The following is a 12,462-nucleotide window of genomic DNA, read 5'->3' as shown; positions in this document are numbered from 1 at the left end:
GAGAGGCGGCAGGGGTGGAAGCTCGAGTTTGCTGGGCTGGCTGCTTGACTTCCGCGCTCCCTTGTGCCCCTCAGCTCCGCCCTACCAGGGAGCAGGTGCCAGCCCACAGAGGAGACGGAGCGCCAGGGTGGGCAGTGAGACAACTGAGACACCACTCTGGGCAGGCACGCTCACCTGCAGGCAGCGCCAGCATGGCTCAGAGTGAACGTTTGGTGGCCACTCACACAGGTGCCTTCTACATATACAGAACATGGAGCCGGGCGCGGTGGCTCACGCCTGTAATCCCAGGACTTTGGGAAGCCGAGGCGGGTGGATCACCTGAGGTCAGGAGTTCGAGACCAGCCTGGCCAACATGGCGAAACCCCGTTTCTACTAAAAATACAAAAATTTGCCAGGCGTGGCAGTGCACGCCTGTAATCGCAGCTACTCGGGAGGCTGAGGCAGGAGAATCGCTTGAACCCGGGAGGCAGAGGTTGCGGTGAGCTGAGAACACACCATTGCACTCTAGTCTGGGCAACAGAGCAAGACTCCATCTCAAAAATAATAATAATAATAAAAATAAACTTGCAGAACGCGGGAGAGAAACTGACCCTGTCATCAAGGAGCTTATTATGCCCAGAGACCTCAGAGCACAGGGCTCCGGTCATCCCTGAGCTGATGTCAGTGCAGCGTAAGGCACCTCAGGCTACCCAGCATCTCTTGTGAGGCAGAGGGAAGGGGAGGCTTGCCCAGGTCACAGCACCTTTGTAGTAGGGCTAGGATTTTAACCCGGGCTCTCACTCCAGCCTACCCTAAAGTGGAAATGAGGTAGGGCCTTTTCTACCCTGGCCTCAGGAGAGGGGAGTGAGGAGGGCCGCTGTGTTTCTGAGGAGGTAGAACTCGGGTAAGGACCTGTCAGGTCAAGAGGATGTTGACGGCGCTGCTGCCACTGCCTTCCGAGCAGTGCCTGCCCCTACCAGGGGCCAGGGCCAGCTCAACCCCCACCCCGGCCGCCTGGGGAAAGCTGCTCCAGGAAGCGAAGGTAGTTCTGGCCAAGCTGCGGAAATCCCGAATGTGTGGGCTCTGGGCAGGGAATGGCCCAGAAAACAATGTTGGGGCCGTGTCCATGGAGGGCAGGATGCTGGCGACGGTAAGGCTGCCAGGCCTGCAGCCGCAGTTCCTCTCCGATGCCTGGAACACCAGCTGCAGGCGTGACCCTTACCCTGGCCAGGGCTGGGGTCCCCGGCTCTGCAGGAAGCCTGGGCCACTGGTTGTTCCAAGGAACCTCCCTTTCCAGCCACCTCCTGGCTGCAGGCCCCCCCAGGCCCTTCCACGGTGATACAAGTAGAGCGGGAAGAATCTGATCTGGATTCAGATCCTGCCTGTGCCACCTGCAAGTTGTGCGACCTTGGGCAGGCTGCTTTTCCATTCTGAGGCTCTGTGTTCACGGTGGTGAACTAGGCTGGCAGTGACAGCTGGCACTTACTGAGTGCGTGCTACATGAATCCTCTCACTGAGTCTCCACCGCAACCCCAACAGCAGGGACCATTGTTACCGCCATTTTACAGACAAGGAAACTGAGGCTTGGAGGGCTTAAGTAACTTGGCATGAATGGAGTTCAGAGCTCAGATTTGAACTCCGATGTGGCTGGACACGATGGCTCATGCCTGTAATCCCAGCACTTTGGGAGGCCAAGGCAGGAGGATCATTTGAGCCTAGGAGTTCGGGACCAACCTGGGCAACATAGCAAGACCCTGTCTTTACACAAAATTTAAAAAAAAATTAGCCTGGCATGGCGGTGTGCGCCTGTAGTCCCAGCTACTTGGGAGGGTGAGGTGGGAGGATCACTTGAGCCCAGGAGTTTGATGCTGTAGTGAGCTGTGATCTCACCACTGCACTCCAGCCTGGGTGACAGAGTGAGATCTTGTTCTAAAAAATAAAAATATAAAAAATAAATTTTATTTATTTATTTATTTTATTGTTTTTGAGATGGAATCTTGCTCTGTTGCCCAGGCTGGAGTGGAATGGCATGATCTCTGCCCACCACAACCTCCTTCGCCTCCTAAGTTCAAGCAGCTCTCCTGCCTCAGCCTCCCGAGTAGCTGGGATTACAGGCATTTGCCACCATGCCTGGTTAATTTTTGTATTTTTAGTAGAAACAGGGTTTCACCATGTTGGCCAGGCTGGTCTCAAACTCCTGACCTCAAATGATCCGCCCGCCTCAGCGTCCCAAAGTGCTGGGATTACAGGCGTGAGCCACTGTGCCTGGCCCAAAAATAAATTTTAAAAAAGGGGAAAAGAATGAACCCCAATGTCTTTAATTTCAAATTCTCTTTGTTCTTGCTCATTAGCTATACTGCTTTCCTTTTGGGACAAGGTTTTCACCATTTTGAGCCCCAGTTGCACCATCTCCAAGTTGGGGCTCATGACAGTCCCTGCAAATGAGGTCACGGCTCAGCAGGTGGAAGCACGCTGGCACCGATTGGAAGCTCCAGAAGTGTTATCTGTGTGGCTTTCTCCTTTCCCCTACCCCCAGCCACATCTTAAACAGGAAACACCGGGCTTCCCAAGGTAAGGACCCCAGCACCATGGGAGGGTCCCGTCGCTGTACCAGGCTGAGGGCCTTACATTCAGCCCTGTGCCCTGGCCCTGGTCCCTGCCACCACCTCCTCCTGCTCTGGGGCTGGCTTGGGGGTGCCTGTGTCTCAGGCAGCCCTAGGGAGTTGGAGGCAGTGACCTCACCCTTGGAGAATGCCCACTGGAATTCACCCTGAACCTGCTCCTCTGTTCTCCATGCCTCCCAGCCACTTCTGAGTGCACTCTCACGCATACCTCTGTGGCGGCCAACGGAGCGTCTCCTGGGAGCAAGAACACTCCTGCTACACAGCTATTAATTACCAACTGGAGGACAAGCCAGTTCTCCACCTTCAGCCAGCTTGCTGGGCGAGCTTAGGCAAGTAGCTGTCTGTCTCTGGTCTGCCCCCTACCTCAGTGTCCCAGCAAAGAAGCCATCCAGTGTCCAGCCTCTGTGCTGACATCACTAGAGATGCCTTCTTCGACCTAACACCTTTGGAAGGAGGGACTGATTCCATTTCATACATGTGGAGACAGAAGCCCAGAGAGGTAGTGACCGTGCCTAAGGCCACACCCTGGGAAATGGGCTGAGGGTGGCTGACCCCATGCCCTGCTCCTCCTCCTCTGCCACACTGCTGCTCCCAGGAGGGTCAAAGGATCCCTCCTCTCATGCCCAGAGTACGGACCTTGATCCGCTTTTTTTTTTTTAGATGGAATTTTGCTCTTTTCCCCCAGGCCGGAGTGCAGTGGCACAATCTTGGCTCACTGCAAACTCCGCCTCCTGGATTCAAGCGATTGTCCAGCCTCAGCCTCCCGAGTAGCTGGGATTGCAGGTACCTGCCACCACGCCCAGCTAATTTTTGTATTTTTAGTAGAGATGGGGTTTCGCCATGTTGGCCTGGCTGGTCTCGAACTCCTGACCTCAGGTGATCTACCCACCTCAGCCTCCCAAAGTGCTGGGATTATGGGCACGAGCCACCGCGCCGGGCGGAGCCTCTCTCTTTTATCCATCTCTCCCAACCCCCACCCCACAAGGAGGCAGGAGATTCCATTTCCTCATGATCCACTCGTGAGGCGGGAATACTCTCTCCAGGCCAAACTGGCTACCTCAGCCAGCAAGCGTCTGTGCGGAGCCCCTCTGGGCCTGCTGGGTGATAGGAACTAGAGCAAGACACGGCCCCTGGCTTCCAGGAGTTCACAGCAAACACATGGACACATCTAAAGTCTAAATGCTACAGGAGAGATGATATTTACCACCATGGTGATAGAGTACAGACTGGCCGCAAGCCCTGAAAAGCAGCACATCTGCAAAAGGAGATTGTCGGGTAAAGCATGGGAAGGAGGTGATGCTTGAGAAAGGTTGTTTTTTGTTTTTGTTTTGAGACAGTCTAACTCTGTTGCACAGGCTGGAGTGCAGTGGTGTGATCTCGGCTCACTGCAACCTCCACCTCCCAGGTTCAAGCCATTCTCCTGCCTCAGCCTCCTGAATAGCTGGGATTGCAGGCACCTGCCACAAGGCCCAGCTAATTTTTGTATTTTTAGTAGAGACAGGGTTTCACCATGTTGGCCAGGCCGGTCTCAAACTCCTAACCTCAAGTGATCCACCCACTTTGGCCTCCCAAAGTGCTGGGATTACAGGTGTGAGCCACCTTGCCGGGCCAAGAAGAGTTTTGAAGAATCGAATGGGACTCGTCCTGAGAGGCAAGCGGTGGGAAGGGTATTCCAGGCAGAAGGGAGAGCGTATGCATGGCACAGAGGCAGGAAAGTCCATGGTCCATCCCAGGAGGAGGCTTTGGTGGGGCCTTGGAGTCACACAGTCCTGGCTCCAATCACAGCCCTCTCCGTCACTAGCCAAGCCTCAGTTTCCTTCATCTCTGAAATGGGAGGACAGGACCCTCCTCATGGTTATGAGATCGTAAATGTAATGTCAGAACACAATGCAATTAGGTGGTAAGCGCCCTATTAAACGCTTCTCTTATTGTGTGTTAGTAATGTGTATTAGTTTGCTAGGCCAGCCATCACAAAATATCACAGACTGGGTGGTTTAAACAACAGATGTTTATTTTTTCACAGTTCTGGGGCTGGAAGTCCAAAGTCAAGGTGCTGGCAGGGTTGGTTTCTCCTGAAGCCTCTCTGCTTGGCTTGCGGGTGGCCACCTTCTTGTTGGGTCCTCACATGGATTTTCCTCTGGGCACACACATCCCCCAAGTCTCTCTCTCCTTTTTTTTGTTTTGTTTTGTTTTGAGACGGAGTCTCGCTCTGTCGCCTATTGCCCGGGCTGGAGCACAGTGGCACAATCTCGGCCCACTGCAACCTCTGCCTCCTGGGTTCAAGCGATTCTCCTGCCTCAGCCTCCTGAGTAGCTGGGACTACAGGCACCTGCCACTACACCTGGCTAATTTTTGTATTTTTAGTAGAGACGGGGTTTCACCATGTTGGCCAGGCTGGTCTCGAACTCCTGACCTCAGGTGATCCTCCTGCCTTGGCCTCCCAAAATGCTGGGATTACAGGTATGAGCCACCATGCCCAGCCCAGTGCCAGTTTATGGAGGGGGACATGGAGGTACAGAGGGCTTTGGGTTATGACTCAAGGTCACACAGCTAGGAAGGAGCAGACAGGATTTAAACCTAGACAGTCTGACTCTGGGGTCCCTGCTCCTCTCCCCATGCCCTCTCCACCCTCCCACACACACAGCAGGAGCTCCCTGCACTCCACAAACACCCTTTTGCATGTCACTCAGCTCCGGTCAAACTGTTAACTTCTCCCCCATTGTCGGATACTAAGGAATTTTTCAGTTAATATTTTTCCATTATAAATGAGGTTGGAACAAACCTGTTTGAACATAAGAGCTTATTTCTTCTTTTGGATTTTATACAAGTGGGATTTCCAGGGCAAAGGGAGCATTTTATTGTCCCCGAGAGCGGGGAAGGAGTGAAACCCGAGCTGGGCCCTGCCTGCACTGCCCACCTGCCGGTTTACTTTGTGGGAGGGGAGGCTCGGCAGCAGGGATGTCCTGAGACTTGGCTCGGCGCTGCCCTACCTCCAACCACCTCTTTGTCTCTGCCGCCTCTGCCTTAGAAAGTTCTGGGCCCCAGCCAGGCACGGTGGCTCACGCCTATAATCCCAGCACTTTGGGAGGCTGGGGTGGGCAGATCAAGAGGTCAGGAGATTGAGACCATCCTGGCTAACACGGTGAAACCCCATCTCTACTAAAAATACAAAAAATTAGCCGGGCGTGGTGGCGGGAGGCTGAGGCAGGAGAATGGCATGAACCCAGGAGGCGGAGCTTGCAGTGAGCCTAGATCGCACCACTGTACTCCAGCCTGGGTGACAGAGCAAGACTCTGTCTCCCAAAAGAACCCAAAACAAAACAAAATAAGACAAAGAAAGTTCCAGGCCCCAAATCCTGGTTTTTCTGAGATTCTGAGTTCAAAATAATGGTTCCTATAAGGATATGGTCATTTTTTATTTTATTTTATTTTTGAGATGGAGTCTCACTCTGTTACCCAGGCTGGAGTGCAGTGGCAGGATCTCAGCTCACTGCAACCTCCACCTCCCAGGTTCATGTGATTCCCCTACCTCTCAGCCTCCTGAGTAGCTGGGATTACAGGCACCTGCCACCACGCCTGGCTAATTTTTGTATTTTTAGTAGACACAGGGTTTCACCATGTTGGTCAGGCTGGTCTGGAACTCCTGACCTCAGGTGATCCTCCCACCTCGGCCTCCCAAAGTACTGGGATTATAGGTGTGAGCCACTGCGCCCAGCCTGGTTTCCCGTATGATTTCCCCTATTAGTAGTTCCCATCTCGAAGGGTCCCTATGATGTTGAGATAGGGAAGGAAGCTAGCAAGTTTGGAGCAGGAGAAGGAAATGGAAGCCCAGAGAGGGCAGGGGCCTTGCCTGGGCTCAGCCAGCAGCGAGAGCAGAGAATCCCAAGGTGGCCCTGAGCTCCCACTACCAGTCCTCGGTTTACTCTTGACTGAGGCTGGCAGTGAGGTTGAGGGAGAGAAAATTATTTCTCTATTTTTATTTTTTTTATTTTTTTTATTTTTATTTTTTGAGATGGAGTCTCGCTCTGTCGCCCAGGCTGGAGTGCAGTGGCGCGATCTCGGCTCACTGCAAGCTCCGCCTCCCGGGTTCACACCATTCTCCTGCCTCAGCCTCCCAAGTAGCTGGGACTACAGGCGCACGCTACCATGCCCGGCTAATTTTTTGTATTTTTAGTAGAGACGGGGTTTCACCGTGTTAGCCAGGATGGTCTCGATCTCCTGACCTCGTGATCCGCCCGCCTCGGCCTCCCAAAGTGCTGGGATTACAGGCGTGAGCCACCGCGCCCGGCCAAGAGAAAATTATTTCTCAAAGTGGTGGTTGGGGAGTGACAGGAACCAGTTCCCTTAGGGAGTCTCTTTCCCAAGGGTCAAATCCCTGGATCTTGGAAAGCTCGTTGTTTCACATCTGCACTTAGTTGCCCGACTGGGGACCCATGCAGCCTGGGAATGACCGTGAAGTGGCTGCCCAGTGGGCACAGTGTTTGCTCTGCACTTGGCCCTGACCACTGTGCCACAGCCAGGCCCGCTGCAGGGCTGCAGCTCTCAGCCCACAAGAACAGGAGCCCCCGAAGGAGGGGCAGGGGCTCTGCTGGGCCAGGCCCAGGCCCTTTTTGCCCTACTCTGGCCCCACCCCCAGGGGCTGTGGGGAACAGGCAGAGAGGCCAGCTTCCTGGACAGTGGCCTGGGAGGATGAGGCAGGCAGGGAAGGAGCCGGAGCTGCTCGGGCCAGGGTAGCCTGGGAAGATGAATTTGGTGTTTGGCTAGTGAGGCCAGGGCGCGCCCCCACACTCACTCAGGCATGCGCGGCCTCTGGTGCCTCCTCTCCAGAGGATGCATTTCCCAGAACTCAGCTCCCCCCAAGTCATGACTTCAGGGCGGGAAGGCCCTCAGGGACCAGCTCCAACTGCCTGAGTTGACAGAGAAGGTCCAGGGCCAGCCAAAGGAGGGGACAGGCCTGAGGTCAGCTGGTGAGTGGCCACGTCAGGAGGGGGTTCTTCAGAAACCCTGGTCAATCACTCCCTTCTCCAGCCGTCGAGGAACCAAACTGTTGGCATTGTGTCTACACATCTGTCTCCCCCACCTGGCTAGAGTCCCACAGGTGGGGTCCAGCCTTCTCTCTGTTCCTGGTCCCAGGCCCAGGGCCTGGCGCAGGAGTGGCCCATGAGTCCCTGTCAAAGTGAAGCAAACTCCTACCTGGGCCTTCTTTTTTTTCTTTTTTGAGACAGAGTCTCGCTCTGTCGCCCAGGCTGGAGTGCAGTGGCACGATCTCAGCTCACTGCAACATTTGCCTCCAGGGTTCAAGCGATTCTCCTGCCTCAGCCTCCCGAGTAGCTGGGACTACAGGTGCGCACCACCACAACTGGCTTATTTTTGTACTTTTAGTAGAGACGGGGTTTCACCATGTTGGCCAGGCTGGTCTCGAACTCCTGACCTCAAGTGATCCACCTGCCTCAGCCTCCCAAAGTGCTGGGATTACAGGCGTGAGCCACCACACCTGGCCTCAATGCCCTTCTAATGTCCTTGTCCCCCATCCCTACTGTGCTGTGAGTCTAACTTTTTGGGGAATCGGAGTGTGACTTTTTAAAATCTGTTGGACCTTCTGGGCTGGAGAGCCTGTGTCCCCTTCAGGAATGCAGTAAAATAATTGGGAATAATGGGACGGGTGCAGGCGAGGTTGGAAGGTGGTGGTCCTCAGAGACTAACATTTAGAAGTTGATCTTGGGTGACCAACCATCCTGGCTGCCTGAGACTAAAGAGATTCCTGGGACGTGGAACTCTCAGTGCTAAAATAATAATAATAATAATACACATTGGGCCGGGCACAGTGGCTCACGCCTGTAATCCCAGCACTTTGGGAGGCTGAGGCGGGCAGATCACCCGAGGTTGGGAGTTTGAGTCCAGCCTGACCAACATGAAGAAACCCCATCTCTACTAAAAATACAAAATTAGCTGGGCGTGTGGGCACCTGTAATCCCAGCTACTTGGGAGGCTGAGGCAGGAGAATTGCTTGAACCTGGGAGGTAGAGGTTGCAGTGAGCCGAGATCGCGCCATTGCACTCCAGCCTGGGCGACAAGAGCAAATCTCCGTCTCAAAAAAAAAAAAAAGTCCACGTTGGTCACCCTGATGCCGACTCTTCCACTCATTGTGTAACCATGGGGAAGTTACTTCACCTCTAATCACTCATAGGTTTATCTGGAAAACGGGGTCCATATCCATCCTGTGTCCCTCCTGGTTGCCATGAAGCTCTGGGCAACTGAGGAGGGAAGAGTTAGAATGCCCTACATCCCAGCAGATGTGAGGGTTGATGACCATCGCAGTTAGGGGTCTCTTCTCTCCCCAACCCCTACTGCCTGAAATTCATTCATTCGCCAACAAACACTGGTTCAAGATCTATATATGTGCCGGGAACTGGGTATGCATAGCTGGAAAAGGAAGAGGCCAGTCTTCATGGCACTCACAACACATACATGAGCAATTAGAGCACAGGAAGAGGAATCTGGTCAACAACGAGTTTTTCATGAGCAGCTACTATATGCCAGGCATTTTACAAACATTAACTCATTCGATCCTCACAATAACACAGTGAGGTGGGGATTATTTTACCCCCATCTTGCAGATGAATAAATTGATGCTCAGAAAGCTTAAGTAATCACTATAAATGTCAGGAAGAAGACACTAAGAAGTATCTCTCTGAAGGGTGAGCACGTGTCTGGGAGTGTGCAACGAAAGGGCTTTCCAGAAAGGAGCAACAGGTGCAGGGCTGGGAGGCACGGAACGGCAACCAGGGAACTGTAAGCTCACAGAGCCCTGTGCACTGAGCCGAGGGAGGACACTCAGGTGATGGGGAGGCTGTGAAGCGGAGTAACTGTCAACGAGTGGACGGCAAGTAGCAATTGGACAGATTTGGGTTTTTAAGGACCCGGGCTATGAAGAGAGCTTGGAGGGAGAATATGGTGGGCTGTGTCATGCTGGCAGCTTCCTCTTAGGGTTAAAGTCTTGTCTGGCCAAGAAGGGCCCAGTTAGCCAAACACTTCCAATGGATCCAAGGCTCATGTTTACCGAGGCTTGGGCTCAGCCTGGCTAGGAGACTTCCTTTGTGCCAGTTAGAGAAAGGCACCTGCTTAGGGCTGACCGGATTGGGGAAGCCTCGCCATGTAGCCGGGAGGCGCAGGCTTGGTTATCTGGGGGCTCCGAGGGGAGCTCACTTAAAGGACCCTGCCTCGGCTATCTAGCGAGGACCTGCGGCCCAGGTGGGGTGAAGGAAAAAACGCCCCACAGCACAAACCGAGTCAGTGCCCTAGCAGGGCCTGAGGAGGGCAGACCCCTGGGGAAGGCAGGCCCCAGGATTTCTGCAAGTTGAGCCCCTGCAGGGTGGAGCCCGTCGTGGGTCTTAGCCTGGGTAGGGACCCCTCTCGGGACCTGGGGACGCCGCTGGGGAGGCTCCACCCTCGCAGAGAAGTTTCCCCCCTCGGGGGTTCGGCCGGGCCTCGGTGCGGAGCCAGCTGGGTGGAACGCCCCGCCCCTCCCGCGCCGAGCCTGCCCTTATAAGGCGAGCGTCGCGCCGCGGCGCCCTTTATGGAGCGGTTGTCGTCACCTGCGTCCGCCCGCCTTTCACCGCAGCCAGCCCGCCAGCCCGCCAGGGGCACCTCTCCAAAGCCACGCCCCTCCGCGCCTCTCTGCCAGGAAGTGCCGCCCCGGCCCAGTCCGCCGTCCGCGGGGAGGCAGCCCAGGCGCGCACGACCCCCTCGAACACACCCCGGCCCCGCGCACCTGCTCCTCATCGTGTCCGGATGCGCAGGAGCCTGGGACCAGCGGAACAAGCCGGGGAGGGCTTGTTCGGCCACAAAGTTGGTTGCCGGGGTGGGGAGAATGTGCTGGATTGCCCACCCACGAGCCAGGAGTCGGGGTGGGAGGAATCAGCCTTCCCCCAGGACGGCGCAGCCCACCGGGCGCCTGCTAAGTGCCCAGCACTGAACTCACCTTTAGAAAAGAAATCTACCTATGCCACGATGCGGAGTGAGTGCCGCTCCGCAAAAGCCAGTGCTTTAGAACTGCAGGGCCTGGTTCAAATCTAGCTAGGTTGCTTACTGTTATGTAATTCTTTCCTTCTTTCTTTTTCTTTTTCTTTTTTTTTTTGAGACAGTCTCGCTCTGTTGCCAGGCTGGAGTGCAGTGGCGTGATCTCGGCTCACTGCAACCTCCGCCTCCCGGGTTCAAGCTATTCTCCTGCCTCAGCCTCCCAAGTAGCTGAAACTACAGGCGCACACCACCACGCCTGGCTAATTTTTGTATTTTTAGTAGAGACGGGGTTTCGCCATATTGGCCAGGCTGGTCTTGAACTCCTGACCTCGTGATCCACCCTCCTCGGCCTCCCAAAGTGCTGGGATTACAGGCGTGAGCCACTGCGCCCGACCTGTAATTTTTCTTTTCTTTTTTTTAGAGACAGGGTCTCGCTCTGTCACCCAGGCTAGAGTTCAGTAGCGCTGTCAGCTCACTGCAGCCTCCAACTCCTGGGCTCAAGTGCTGCTGCCATCTCAGCCTCCTCAGTAGCTGGGACTACAGGTACACACCACCACGCCCAACAGTGACAGGTTGGACACTACTGTACTGCCACGCTGGGTCGGGTGAGTGCCTCTCTCCTTCCCATCTGTGGCCAAAAGGGGAGAGATCTGAGAGGGAGGCTTCTGAGCCCCTGGCAGCTCCAGAGCCTGGCTCCGCCTCGGCGGTGCACACCTGCAGCACGTGAACTCCTCCATAGGGCCCCACTTGGCTGCCTCTAGACTCAAGTCTCCTCACCTGGGTTATTACTAACCCCTGCCCCTGATTTCCAGATCCCCACTCCAGGCATTCACCCGAACACCAGAACCTGAGGATTTTCTAAACTATGAATCTGACTGCTTGTCTCTTTCCTGTTTAAACCCTCCTACCGGCCTGGCGCGGTGGCTCACACCTGTAATCCCAGGACTTTGGGAGGCCGAGGCAGGCGGATCACTTGAGGTCAGGAGTTCGAGACCAGCTTGGCCAACCTGGTGAAACCCCATCTCTACTAAAAATACAAAAATTAGCCGGGCATGGTGGCAAATGCCCGTAATCCCAGCTACTCGGGAGGCAGGAAAATCGCTTGAACCCGGTGGGCAGAGGTTGCAGTGAGCTGAGATCGCACCACTGCACTCCAGCTTGGGTGACAGAGTGAGACTCCATCTCAAAAAATAAATTAATTGATTAATAAATAAGTTAATTAAATAAACCCTCCGACTTTTCCCCAGTGCCTGCAGGAGAAAGACCCAGGCCACAGGTGCCCTCCAGGTTCTGGGGCCACAGACCTCTGGGCTCTTCTACCACTTCCTTCTTTCACTTTACTCTCAGGCCAGCCTGAACCCTTTGCAGTTTCCTGAGTACACATTCAGTAAATATTTATTGTGTTAGGATGCCACACCAGGAATCCTGCTCAGCAGTGGTGAGCAGCCCAGCAGGCATGGTCCCTGCCCTCAATACATAAATGTAAAATAAAATTTTTCCTTTCCCTCTTTTTTTTTTTTTTTTTTTTTCGAGACAGGGTCTCACTCTGTCACTGAGGCTGGAGTGTGGTGGCACAATCATGGCTCACTGCAGCCTTGACCTCCTAGGCTTAAGCAATCCTCCCACCTCAGCCTCCCGAGTAGCTGGGACCACAGGCATGGGTTACCACACCTGGCTAATTTTTGTATTTTTTGTAGAGACGGGGTTTTGCCATGTTGCCCAGGCTGATCTCAAACTCTTTGGCTCAAGCGATCCACCTGCCTCAGCCTCCCAAAGTGCTGGAATTATAGACTTCAGCCACTCGCCAGGCAAATGTTTCTTTTCATGTGGCATGTGCTGT

General features: G+C 54.5%; 1 long non-coding RNA gene across 1 annotated transcript; it reads left to right on the top strand.

The window, feature by feature from the left end:
- Nucleotides 1–2,328: 2,328 nt before the first annotated feature.
- LOC134809700 (uncharacterized) lies at nucleotides 2,329–4,537 on the top strand. The gene is made up of 2 exons (XR_010156055.1): nucleotides 2,329–2,550; nucleotides 2,784–4,537. It is a non-coding gene; the product is annotated as an uncharacterized LOC134809700 (long non-coding RNA).
- The last annotated feature ends 7,925 nt before the right edge of the window (nucleotides 4,538–12,462 follow it).

Source organism: Pan troglodytes, chromosome 23 (genome assembly GCF_028858775.2).
Source record: "Pan troglodytes isolate AG18354 chromosome 23, NHGRI_mPanTro3-v2.0_pri, whole genome shotgun sequence".
Lineage (NCBI taxonomy): Eukaryota > Metazoa > Chordata > Mammalia > Primates > Hominidae > Pan > Pan troglodytes.
This window is presented reverse-complemented; position numbering and strand designations above follow the sequence as displayed.